The 13,148-nt window shown below is 43.7% G+C and overlaps 1 protein-coding gene across 4 annotated transcripts in view; it reads left to right on the top strand.

Moving 5' to 3' along the window:
- Positions 1 to 769: 769 nt before the first annotated feature.
- WDFY3 (WD repeat and FYVE domain containing 3) overlaps positions 770 to 13,148 on the top strand; it is a 145,969-nt gene continuing 133,590 nt past the window's right edge. For all 4 annotated transcript variants that reach the window (XM_079306951.1, XM_079306950.1, XM_079306949.1 and 1 more), the window contains exon 1: positions 770 to 1,157. The gene's annotated coding sequence lies outside the window, so the exon portion shown is untranslated. The remainder of the gene's footprint in view (positions 1,158 to 13,148) is intronic.

The following is a 13,148-nucleotide window of genomic DNA, read 5'->3' as shown; positions in this document are numbered from 1 at the left end:
AAACAAAAACATACCCCCAACAAAACTGCTAGACAGTGAATGGCTTCTAGCAGGCGATTTCTTAGAGGAGATAAGTTTATAAGTGACTGGAAGAAGGCAGAAGGGTATCTGGACACACCTTTGCACTGCTCCTCGGGAGTGTCCCAGGGGATGCAGCTTGTCTGGGGTTGCAGTGAGCCCCTGCACTGTGTGCCCAGCCTGTCCTGCAGACAAAAACGAGTCTTTCGGCTGTCGGGAATTTAACGTAACTTCTGGGTTAAGTAGGAAAAGGGGTAACTATTTCTGTTTAAACATCTGGATCATACAGATAAGACTGGTCAGCCAGCACAGGGATACAATCCTCTTTGAGGTCGGCACCAGGGATATCCAGTGGACTTTCCATAGATGTACACTCGACAACGAGAGAAAGGGAAAGCACCCCGAGCCCAGCTCAAGGGCGGGTTATTTGCTCCGGCATCCACCTGCATTCCCTTCCTCATCCCCCCTCCAGGTCCCTGCCCGGGACGGCTCTCCTCGCCGGTCAGCTGCCCGGGCCTGTGGCGGCGGGCAGAGGAGAGAGCACAGGGCGGGCAGCGCCAGAGGAGAGGGAATTCTGGCCGAGAACGGGGAGAAGCCAAACCCACCCCTCCAAAAAGTAAGATAATGGTAAAAAGCGGCAGAACGATGAAGAGGGCCCGCGGCCTGCCGGGACCAAGCCGGGCCCCGGGAGCGACCGCAGCCAGCCGGGAGCGGTGGGAGGAGAGGAGGAGGAGCGGAGGGAGGAGGCAGCGCTGGCAGCCGGGCGGGGAGGGGGCACTCGGCGCCGAGGAGGAGGAGGAGGACTAAGATGGCCACCAGCCGCCGCGGGGAGCGGCCCCGCTCCCTCCGCGGCCCCCTCGGCGCGGCCCGGCCTTGATGGGGCCGGGACGACCCCGGCGCCCGGACGGTGCAGCAGCGGCGGCGGCGGCGCCTCCCGCCCGAGCCCGCCCGGGGGGAGCCGCCCTCCCGGCCCGGCCCGCACCGCCCGGCCGCGGCCGCCGCGCCGCCTAACCCCCGAGCCGAGCCCAGCCGAGCCGAGCCGAGCGCTGCTCGCGGAGACAGCGCAGCGGAGAGAGCAGAGCCCGCAGCGACGGACCGCCCGCCGCCCCCTGCCCGCGCCGGGACCCCGCCGCCCCCCGGTGAGTGCCCGCCGCCCCCCGGGCCCCGCCGCTTTGTTGCGGGCCCGGGGAGACCCGGCGCCCCCTCGGGCCGGCCGCAGGCCCCGCTGCCCGGGGATGCCGAGCGGCCGGGCCGGGCCGGAGGAGGGGGCGGCGGCGCAGGTGCCGGGGGCGGCCGATCATTGTCACTGCCCCCTCCGCTCCGGGGCAGGGGCTGTGCGGCCGGGGGCCCGGGGGTCGCGGAGGGGCGCTGGGCCGCTCCGGCCGCCTTTGTTGTGGCCGGGGCGGGAGGTTCTCCCGCGGGAGCCCCGGCGCTGGGGAGGCCTGCAGGGAGGGCGGGGGTGCCCCGGGCGGCTCGCAGCCGCTGGGTCGGCTCGGCTTTTTCGCCCCGCGTTTTATTTTGGTTTTTCGTGCGGGTGCTGAATTTGGCGGCAGCCTCGAGCTGTCGACCCCGCGGTGCGGCAGGGACATTGAAGTTACAGAGCCCGACAGGTTTGTCCCCGGGGACAGGGGGGTCGGAGGGGTCGGAACATGGTGTTGGGGGGATTTGCGGGGTTGCTGGAGCACCTGCGCCTTGTCTTGAGCGTGGTTTTCACCCTGCAGTTCTGGGAGGTGGTCCAGGCAAATGGAGAGGTTTACATAGACACCAGTCAGTAGTGCTGGGTGCTGAAACCCTGTGTGATGTTCACCTTGAAAGATTAGGACTATAATTTCTAGCTGTGCTTGCATAGAGAAACGCTTATGGAAGAAGTGCAGAGGACTAGATGTATTTATTTTGACCTATAGTTTCATAAATGATTTTACTGAAATGTTTTTGCTGACTAGAGTAACTTGCAAGATTTCAGTGTAGACCTGTGAGTCCTGGCCTTCTTTTAATGACTGAATTTTGGTTTCTTGGTAAGGTAGGTTTTTTACGAGGTCCATGCATGTCCGCATATTGGACCATGAAATTCTGCTATGAAAAACAAGTGGTGGGTTTCCTGCTAAGAAAAGTACATTTTGCATGTTGTACCTAACAGAAGTTATTTTTCTCCACCAAAGCTGGGTTGCACCCTGATGCCTGTGTGTGCCTCTGTGTCCAGTTATGGCTGTACAGCTGTAGGATGTTCCTGAGCTCACAGACTCCTATGGATCTAGTCAGGCTCTGCAGAGAGCCAGCTTGATTGCATCCTTGGCACATTTTGGTGACAAGCTAGCAGTATCTTGAAGTAGGCTACGTGAACAAACTGTGCAGCCTGCAGGAACTGACATTTCTGCAATATCTCACTCATCCTATGCAATCTTGGTAGACATACAGCATTTGAAGATATGAACTCACCTGCTGTGGGAGCTGGTCAGTGGCAGTGAGCCAGCCAAGTCTCTTTCTTTGCTTTGAGGCTATAGGCAGGCATCATGTCCTAGAAGTGTGTCCATGTTAATGTGGCATTGTGCCTTTGCTCCATGGCCTTGGTCAAGAATTGCTGGCAGTCCAGCTTTGGCTGCACGTTTGGACTGTAGGGGAGTCTCCTCACTATGTGGTGTGGGTCTGCTGAGCTCAATTGAGCCAGCTCTGCAATACTCAGCACTGTTGATAACAAGGTGCTTTGGGTAGAAGAATCCCTCAAATGTAAGATTGGAGGATAGTGAATGGTATTCTTCTGTTTGATATGTGTTTGCTAAGAACTGGACACATTTGCTTTTCTAGTTTGTTGGGCAGTTTTAGAGTGCTAGACTTGGAATAAAAGTGTTTTATGTTTTAGATTTTGTGGTCATGTTGCATCTCTTAGCCAGCTGATTGTCTAGTTGAAGCAAGTTAAAGCATGGTGCAGCTGTGACTTGATATCTTCAGCACTCACTTGAAAATGTATTACAACATTTCTAAATCAAGGTTTTAGTGTGTCCAGTCAATTGTTTATTTCCAGTTCAGTACATCAAGATGAGCTACTTGGTAGTACTGGTACCTCACAGTACTGTGGGAAAAGAATGTGTATCTTTTTATTCAAAATGGTAACAGAAAGATACTAAGTAAAAAAATAATTATAGTTCTTGTTAATTTCAACCTTGACGTTACAAGGCTGCATTATTGTGTTGCATCTTGGTACAGGAGTGGTCTGAGAAGGTGATTTGCCAGCCATCTATCTGTGTGGCTGTGCAAACCTTGGTATTTGTGGGAAGATGGTTTATAAGGATAGTGCAGGAGGCAATTTTCCTCAATGAATTATGGCTGTACTGATTGCAAAGTGGAGACAGCCTTGCCTGCCCAGTGAGGAGGGGGGTTAGGATAGAGAGGGTCAGCTGTTGAGAATAAGTTGCAGATGGAGTTGGAGCTTGAGAAGCAGAGTCTGCTGCAGTTTGGGATGCAGTCTGCTGGCTGTGCTGTGAGGAGGAAGGGACATGCAGTCATGCAAGGGACAGATAAGGTAAGAAGATGCTGTGTGAGGGACAGACAGGGTCAGGTGGCTGGGTAAGGGACAGCTTGGGGTTAGCCTGTCATGCTGAGAGAAGGATGGTGCTGTGTGGAGTTGCCTAAGACAAGTCTATTGAGAAAAGACACAAGAAGTTTTTAATAAAGGACTGATGATGGTGTCAGTCCTGTCCATCTTGACATAATTACTACCAGTACTTAGCTCTGGTTTAGTGGAGCTAAACTGTCAGAAGTGGGCAAAATGAGCAGGTCTTCAGGATGTATTGATGTGTGCTGCTGTTGTAGAAATTTAGCAGTGTGTTTCATGTCCACCAACCTTGCATTAAGTAATTTATAGCTTCCCCTAAGTGTTCTGTGGGGTTTTTAGTGTTCAGGAAACTTCAGTGGTGCTTTATGTACAGGGATGGGGGTGAGTGTGAGCAGATGTTCTCTTTGCCCTTTGAAATGCTCAGGACTGTCATGAGATTGTTTGGAAACTTTGGTGTTGGAACGTGGTGTTTCACTTCCCAAATGTTGATATTAACTGTTCTGTGGCTGGGTTCTGGGTATTCCCTTGGGTTTCTGAAGATGCCCTAAGCTGAAAAATGTAAAGAGAAGACAGTGTTTCCCTCTTGGGTGGTTAAATTGCCAAAGAACATATCTATTTGTATTAATTAGTAGATTTGCTCATGTTTGTAAGTGATTTTAAGTCCCTATTGCAAAATAGTGGAAATACTGTTTCAGTAGTGGCCTTTGACTTGCAGGACTTCCTGCCATGAGGAAGTCTTGTGTCATTTGTCCAAAATAAACAGATTTTGAAGACTGCAGATAAAGTGTGCTGTGAGAAACCATACATGTAAGTCACAATTTACCCCCTATTGCTTGCTTGCTTTTGTGATAGTACCATGATACGTTACTGGGATGTAACTTGCATTTTTTAACGGGAAATAGAATTTTTTGTTGCTCCACAGTATAATTTCTGGATATATATGTAGGTGGAAAACAAATTATGTCCTCATGGCTTTAATACAGAAGCTTTTAACTTCACTGGTTTCCTTCTTGATTTTTTTTCATGCTGGTGGTGTTGCTGATTGCAGTAGTACACAATTCAAAATGTCTAAGTGACCAACAGCTTGAGTCTTTAAACCTTCATGCCTTGAAGGACTGAGATGCATTGATGTAACATTGTCATATCTCCTAGAACAGCTCTTTTTAACTTTGTAATTTTGTTCACAGTTTTGTAATAATAGGAGCTATACAAGAGTGAAATTGTTTATCTTCTGTTGGAGACTTTGTATTCTGCTCGTGGGCTGTTCATACCTTGTCCAGACTGGGGTAGAGAAAACAGGACATAATTATAAGGCCCTTGTGCACATTTGTTTGTCCCACAGCCAGTGTAGAAAGTGTTGCCATATCCTTTTGTTGGGTACCAAATCCTGCTGGCAGGATGTAACATTTTAACTGAAGTCATTGGTGGGGAGGTGAGAGCAGCTTCTTGGCTCAGGTGAGAGCACTGCAAGCTTTGCAGGACTGTGTTAGTGGTGATCCAGCTTTGAGAGCATCTGTTTGGCAAGCAGCTCGTGTTTGATGAGGCAGTAGTGCAGGCTTTGGCTTTTTGGTCACATCTCCTGTTCTTCTAGATATTACAGGTAAGTGTGTGCAGCACCTCCCTGGTACAAACAGGGACTTGGTGGCTGCTCTGAGGACTGGATGGTCACACCTTGCTGAGGAGGCCATGGCATGGTCTCAGGTGCTGGTGTCACTCTTGGGGGAACTTTATTGCACTTCTAGGAGCTTTTGGCTGCTATGGAGGCTTTCAAAACAAGTGCAAAGGGCAGCTTTGTCCAGTCTAAAGAAGGAAGAATAGGTCCTGCTCCTTTTCTATTTGCTTTGCTCTAAATATGCAGGAGGGTTTTCTTTTTTCTTTCCTTTAAGTCTTTTGTAAGTGAAGATGACCTACATCTTTTGTTTTTTTTTTTCTGTGAACAGCTCTGGGGCAAAATTTTCTGATTTTTTTTTTACTGTCTGGAAATGTACAATTGGCATCATTTTTGACAATTGTGCTGACATTTTTGCAATGTTGAATGATAGCAGGGAATATTTTTGTCTTTTTTATGGTGTAATTTTTCTTTTTCTTTATTCTCTCCCTACCTGTTGAACAGTCTTGATAGTGGAAATAAAACTATATTGAGATTTGGGGGGGGAAAAAAAGTTTGTTTCTTTGGAATTACTTTATTCCAGTGAGAACTACATGCCATCTTTTGGGATCTTTCTCGTTTGAAGGAGAGGGATTTGACTGCTTTGCTGGTTTTGGTGTTTCATCACTACCCTGTGATGGATTTCTGCTTGTCTTAAGCATGTGACTTGTAATGATTCTCACATACCACAGAATAGGAACAGATTTTCAGAACTTACACATGTAAAAAAAATACCTTGTGAAATTTCAAATACAGTAAAAGAGTGTTGTGCTAGGAAAGAGGGAATTGTGTGAGAGCCATAGACAATAAGGGATGTTGAATGGTATGAAGGCAGGTGGCTTCTCATTTCCAGGCAAATTTTAGGAAATGTCAGCAGAAGTTGAGGTGGATGAATCTGAGTTGTAGCAATCAGATATGCATTAATAGAATGTTTAGTTCTTACACCTTCACAAATATTGCTGTTTCCATGTGTTTTTACTACAATATGACATGGAAAAAGCTTTGATCAGGTTGGCTAACCTAATGTACGGTCAATAATAAACTTGAAAACACATGGAAGAAGTAGATTTTCCAGATGGCTTATTTAATCTCTTTCTCTGTTGCTCTACAGAAATTTTTTGTTGCACTGGAAGCATATAAGAAAGAAATTCCTGCTCTTTCAGGCTGGCTGGGTATTCATCAGTTGCATGGGTAACTTAAGCTTCTTTTTCCAATTCTAAGACATCTGCCTTAGAGAAGTCAGACCCTTTTAACTATAAAGCTGATGCCTCTATTGAATCATCCATTTTCTTACTAATGGCTGTGACAGTTTTGCTTTTGAATGTGCATTTGAGGATTTGTAGTGAAGGATTCCAGAGTTAAGGGGAAGTTAACAAAATTGTTCCTTATCTTAAACCAGCTATATCAAATAAGCAAATGGGAAAAAAAACCCCAAACCTTCAGAGCTGACAATTTGGTAGTGCTAAGATAGACACATGGCTAGAAGAAGATACTCCTACACGTTCTTAGGTGTTTTGGGTTTTTTTTGGGGTCTTTCAATTTTGGAATGTGATGACTTCAGTGAGAGTGTGGATCAGTAGCTCTTGAGAAAAATGTACATCTGGCTTCTATTTCACTGCAGCTTTTGTCAGAGTTGTCACCATGCATTGGGTATGAGAGGGGAGCTCTACCTAGTGCTGCTTTTCTCAGTATCATTCTGCCAGGTGGAATGTGGGTGCGAGTGAACCACGTTTTATGTTCTTACATTACCAGATGATTTATTATTTTCCTATGAAGACATGGTAAAAAAAAAAATGTCAGTGTTGTCCAAAGCAGGATGGTTTGATTTGTGAAGTAATAGGTGATGGGATGTTACTTCAGAAAGTGGAATGTGTTTGAATGCCATGGTGATAAATAGTGTTGCTTCTTATCCCTGGTTCTTGCTGAGAACCAAAATCTGAGCTCACAGCTGGGCTGTAACAGGAAGAGGGGGTTTGTACAGCAGGAACTTCCTAAAGTTTGTGTTTAGTTATTTTGCACTGTAAGCACATCCTTTTCTTTTTTTCTTTTTTTCTTTTTTCTTTTTTCTTTTTTCTTTTTTATTTGAGATAAGAGGAATAGAAGAAGAAATTGCAGGGTTAGGCAAATGCTTAGGGTATCCAGAAGGTGTGTTGTTTAAAGGATACAAAGGGATAAAATATCCAAATATAAAATGCCAAAATATCAACTTGGCTTGGTAATAAAACTTTTTTAAAGACTTTTCGAGTGCTTGGATGATGGGCAATCCCAAAAGGGAGACTGTTCAGAGTGCCTTAGGTAAAGATCCCTGAGAAGGTTAATCACATGTAAGTGCACTTGGCATAATGAGCCTGAGCTTTTCTCTGAGGTTTTTTAGACCAGTGGGGAGTACTGGCCTGTGGTAGCAGAGCTGTTCTAGGGAAAGCTTGTTTTTTGATATGGAGGCATCAGTGGCAGTACCAGTTCATGTGATTCCTTCAGCCAAAGTGTGCAGAGCAGGGGGTGAGTGATTCATGGAAGGGAGCTCAGAAATGATGCTTCAGCTTGGGGGGGAAACCCAAACAACAAACATGAAAACACCCCCAAAAAGCCCCCCTCCAAAAAAAACAACCAAAAAAAACCAAAAACAAAAAATGGAATTGAACAGCTGCCTAAAGAAGGAGTAATGAGAACCAAGAGACAGGAATTCACCATCTTGATAACATTCAGAGTGCCATTGATGGTCTTAGGATTCGGTTCTGCATTTGTATGCTTGCCAAGGCTTGTTTACTTCTAATGGGATTTTAAGGAGGTCCTCGGGTCTTCAAGTGAGAGCCAGGGATGAGATGAGGTCTTGGTTTGTATTTGCAGGAGTGCATAGAGTACAGAATGTATCACATGGCAGAATGACAGACAAAACAGGTAAAGAGTGCATTTCTGAATGTAAAAGCTGGGCCTTTTCATGTTCTCAGAGTTGAAATGTCATGGTCTAGGCCCTCAGTAGTGAGACTGGCTCAAGTTACAGCTTTTAAAGCATTTGTGCTTTTTTGATTTTGGGCCTTAAGCATGCAGTTGTCATTTTTTTTTCCCTACAACTATGAGGGTTGCATCATCTTTGTAATCTTCACATGGCAAAATGCTCTGGGCTGGAGTACCACAGGTATGATGAGATTGAGAAGGCTGTGATCAGAGCTGGTAATATTCTTGTCATCACTGGTTTCCTGTTTGATAAAGTGACTGAGGAGTGAAATTTATTTTATTTGGGGAGTTTCTTTACACTTGAAGAATAAAGGATGGCTCTCTGAACAGCAGAAGTAAACATTTGTTATAATTTTATAAGCAGTCATGTGGAATAGGCATAGAAACTGTTTTGGTATTGCATCACAAGTTAAATACTAATACTTGAGTCAGCAGTTGAGCAGTGAGCCACAGTAAAATGTGAAAACAAAGTCTCTATGGATATGGGCTAAGAGAATGCTAATTTGCTTGTTAATTAGGTTTGCAAAAGTTTCTTTTTAACAGTTCTGAGCAGTGAGCCTAAGCTAGTGACGAATACTTAATTTAGGTTTTGAGTGGGTCATGAAGTAACCAGGGAGTATCTTTTAAAGCTTTTCATTATTAGGGTTTGTAAAGGCACCGTAGCAACATGTCTTACTTTGACTGTAGCAATTTATGGAGACAGAAATATTTTGCTTTCATTTCTTTCCAGAAGCCTAGCCATGTTCCCAGCAGTGTTGGATCAGGATAGGGGCTTCCCTGCTGTCTGTTGAAAGCCCTTGTAGTTTGACTGGTGATGGTTTTGTACAGACAAAACTGGATGTGCTGTACAAGTAGGAAGATTTTTTTTTTTTTTAATTACTTGTACAGTGTCAGGGTTTATCCCCAGCCAACAACCAAGCCCCATGTAGCCACTCACTCACTCACACTGTACCAGAAATGGGGAGGGAATCAGAGGGGTAAAAGCTGAGAAACCTGTGGGCTGAGATAAAGACAGTTTAACAGGGAAAGCAGAAGCCCCACACACAAGCAAAGTGAAACAAGAAATTAATTCCCTGCTTTCCCATGGGCAGGCAGGAGAGCAGGGCCCCATCATGGGTAGCAGTGGCTTGGGAAGACAAACACCATCACTCCAAATGTGCCCCCTTTCCTTTTTCCCCTCACTTTATACACTGAGCATGGTGCCACATGCTCTGGAATATCCCTCTGGTCATATGGGGTCACTTGTCTGGGCTGAGTCTCCTCCCACCTTTTCAGGCACCCTCATCCTGCTTGCTGGTGTGGTTGATACAAAGAGCAGAAAAGGTCCTGGCTCTGTGTAAGCTCTGCTCAGCAATAACAAAAATGTTTCTGTATTACCAACCCTGAGTTCAGCATAAATCTAAAACACACCCCCATACCAGCCACTGTGAGTAAAATTAACTCTGCCCCAGCCAAAATCAGCACATGGAATTTCCTGGTGTGAATTGGGATAGCCTATTGATCAGTTAAACCCTTGAAGTTATAACTCATTTTTATTTCAGTAAAGCACATAGGTGTATATATTATATGCTTCAAATACAGAGGATGATATGAATGTTTAGGTTTTTGTTTGGGTTTGGTTGTGTTTTTTTTTTTTTTTTTAAGATGCTTCTTTTTAATAAAAAGAGACAGAGGAGGTATGTGTACTGCAAATAATGCACTTGGAAAAATCTTTTTAGTCTAGCTATGTGTCTTTCTATTGTAATCTTTCTTTATAGAAGGAGATCAATATAGTTGATATTTTTCTGAATAAACTGAGTTTAAGTAGAGAATATACCAAGGTGAGGCATTAGATTCCTCTGGCAAAGACAGAATAAATTTAAAGGATGAAAACTCTCCTCCTCTTTCCTGTCGATCCTCCTTTCCATCATCCTTTTTGCAGGATGAAGTTGAACTTGCCACTTGTGTAAGGATGAACATTTGAAATGAAAACATAATAGTACAAATTATGAGAATAAGCTTATTTAAGTAGTTTAGGAAAAGTATACCATCATTAGTAGGTGTTCATATTGTGTGGAATTCAGCTTAGAATTGTCTTGTTGCATTAAGCTGAGGGTTGTGGTGCTGAAGTGGAAATCCCTAGACCTGCTTGTTGTCTGCCTTTGTAATGCTCCTCAAAATGAGTAGCAAAGTGGAACACCTCAAGTGCTGCAGGGTGGTAGTAAATTGAAATACATTTTCTTGACTTGGGTTCAACAGACTGACTGCTGCTGTCTCTGAATACTCATCTTTATCATGTGATGTGAAGGACTCATCTTAATTTTTAAGTTCACATGAAAAAATTCTAACACACGAGACAAATATTGGTTGGAAGGGACATCTGTAATTGTGCTTGAAGCAGGATATTTGCAGAAGTTGGGATCATGGTGCTTAGAGGCCTGACTATTTACAGAAAGGGGTAAGGGTATGGTACAAGCTTTTTGTATGCTTTAAATAGCAAATGAAAACATAAGAATCTTTCATGTCCACTGTGAAGCCCAGTGGCAGATAGGCAGAATGTGATTTTTTTTTTTTCTTCTCTTCCCTTTTTTTTTTCCATGTGATAGTGAAGATAGTAAGATAATTTTTAATGTGGTCACCTATGAAAGTACTGGCTATTTTACTGTAGCTGTTTTTTGTCCACTATTGGGCTTGTAACTGGTCTGTTGCTTACACTTCTCTGTTTGCTTATGGAGTGGTGGACAGCAGTGATGTGCCAGCAGCTGTGAGATCCCAGCAGTGGCTGAGGGAAAATTTGTTGAATGTTAGCACAGCTTGCAGAGCTCTTACCTCTCTCTACCCAGGAGAAAACAAGCTGCTTTGGTGCATATAAACAAATGAACTACAAACAAGTGCCCTTTGACCCTTTTACTTGTCTTAAGGTGGATGTTCAAAGAAATGAGCTTGCACTTTTTCAGGTGGAGAAGGACAGGAGCTTGATCAGGAGCATGCTGACTTGGCTGAAAGTTTTCCATTAACCTGGAACATGCAAAGAACATTGGTCAGAAGTCACACTTTATTGTTAAACCATTAAATAATGTTGGATGAAAAGTCTCTGAACAACCCATGTTTTTAAAAGAATTGCACTGTTTGGGGTTCATGAATGGTCTTGATATTTAAAGAAGTAAAGTAAGTGCACAGAGTTGCAGTTTCTTACTAATGTATGAAGTATGAAAACTCTCCTTGAGTAGTTTTCTGTACAAATGTTTCAGGATGTCTACATGAATGGAAAATGTAGGCTTGATGAAGACTTATTTTCTTATATATTGTTTTTTCTCTAATTCAAGTATTGCTGTTATTTTTTTTAGTTTGAACAAGAGGTATTTGTTTGCATGTATCTTGAATTTTGTGGAATTCTTTTCACCTTCTATTTAATTACTGCTTATATGGCAATGTCCAGTTTGCCAGTTAACAAGCAAAAATCTACTAATAAAAAACACCAGCAAAATAGATCCCTTTCCCTTTGTCCCTAGTTTATTCATTAATATAATAATTATTAATAATAATTAATAATTCTAACATATAAGTAGGAGAAGAAAAAACCTAATCTGGCAAACAAGATGTGAGGATTTTGTTTTGACCATTTTATTGTGACTCTTAGTGTTTGGGTTGACAATAAGTTCTGTGTTGCCCTCCAACTCTCTCCTCAGTTACTGTTGGCATAAGGCTTAGGCTGAGCTGTGTGGAGTGTATGTGCTTAAGATACTGAATTAATACTGTTCCTTATTCCTCTCTTGCAGAAAGAAAGTGGCATTCTTGCCCTTTCTCTCTTTTTTCATTGCTATGCTGAAGTATTTTGATATTAGTTCATACCATTTGTAATGAATACTTCTGAGATGGGACCTCCTCTAAGATCTCAGAGAATGTTGAATGGGTCTGGGAGAAGGATTACACAACTTCATCATGACCTGAAGGCTTGTATTGAATATGTAGGCTTGTACTGCTGTCTCAAAATTTATACCCCTTAATAGGTTACTCTTATTTTCTGTTAATTTTGAAACATCGTGTTGATTCATCTTGAGGAATAGCTAGCCCAGTCTAAATTAATTTTTACCTCAATAAAAAGGCATGGTAAAGGGGGAGGAGAGGAAGAGATAAGGACAGAGAACATGGGTGTTCTAAAGCAGTATCTGAAAAATGTGTCTACTGGAGCACTATAATTACAGTACATGACATCTTTTCACTCTGTGTGATGTCCTTTCTTAGTTAAAAACAACTGCTTTTTGAAGAATCTTGTGATTCAGTGGTGATGATCAACTTTGGATGACTGTAATGTTTTTTGCAGTAAGAAATTATTATCCACATGAGCGGTGCTGCATTGGTTGCAATATCTTCTATATGAATGGAGGTGTCTCTTTTAAAAAGATGTTCTGTGTAATTAATGGCTGTGAGCAAAGGGGGAATGTTACATGGTTAATAATCTGTTCTCCTGGCCCAGGTACCACTCCTAAGAGGTTTCATTTTCCTACTGGAAGTGAGTTTGCTCACCTTCCAGTACGTGTTGTAATGCCATTATCTGCTTGGTCCAAGCACCCTGAGCTGTGTAAATACGATCTGCATGCAGAGACGACAACCCAGGCTCTTTTTAACTTTATCTTGACCTTCAATAATAAATTTAGCTTTCAGTAATAAAATACATTTAAGTGTTTGGTAGTCATTTGTATTCTGGTTGCTCTCTTGAGCTATAAGAAGGCTGACCTTTAGATGTCTCAGAGTAGTCTGTTGGCATGCTGGGTTATGCAGTAATATTTCTTGCCTGCTTTGAAACCCTCCCCTCTTTCCCCAATTCAGGGATGCCTCCTGCTGCATCCAAGGGTCACGTAGCTCATGTTGCTTCTTTTGGGATTTGTGTTCTGTGTATTCAGATCCCTTCTTCCCACTCTAGTTTCTAGCATGTAGCCATTTGGAGGTACTGAAATGGGTGTCATTGGAAGGTGACCTGTCTGCAAAGAGGCGCCA

The sequence above is a fragment of the Erithacus rubecula genome, assembly GCF_903797595.1.
Source record: "Erithacus rubecula genome assembly, chromosome: 5".
NCBI classification, from domain to species: Eukaryota; Metazoa; Chordata; class Aves; order Passeriformes; family Muscicapidae; genus Erithacus; species Erithacus rubecula.
The sequence above is the reverse complement of the archived record's forward strand: the minus strand, read 5'-3'. Positions and strand labels throughout refer to the sequence as shown.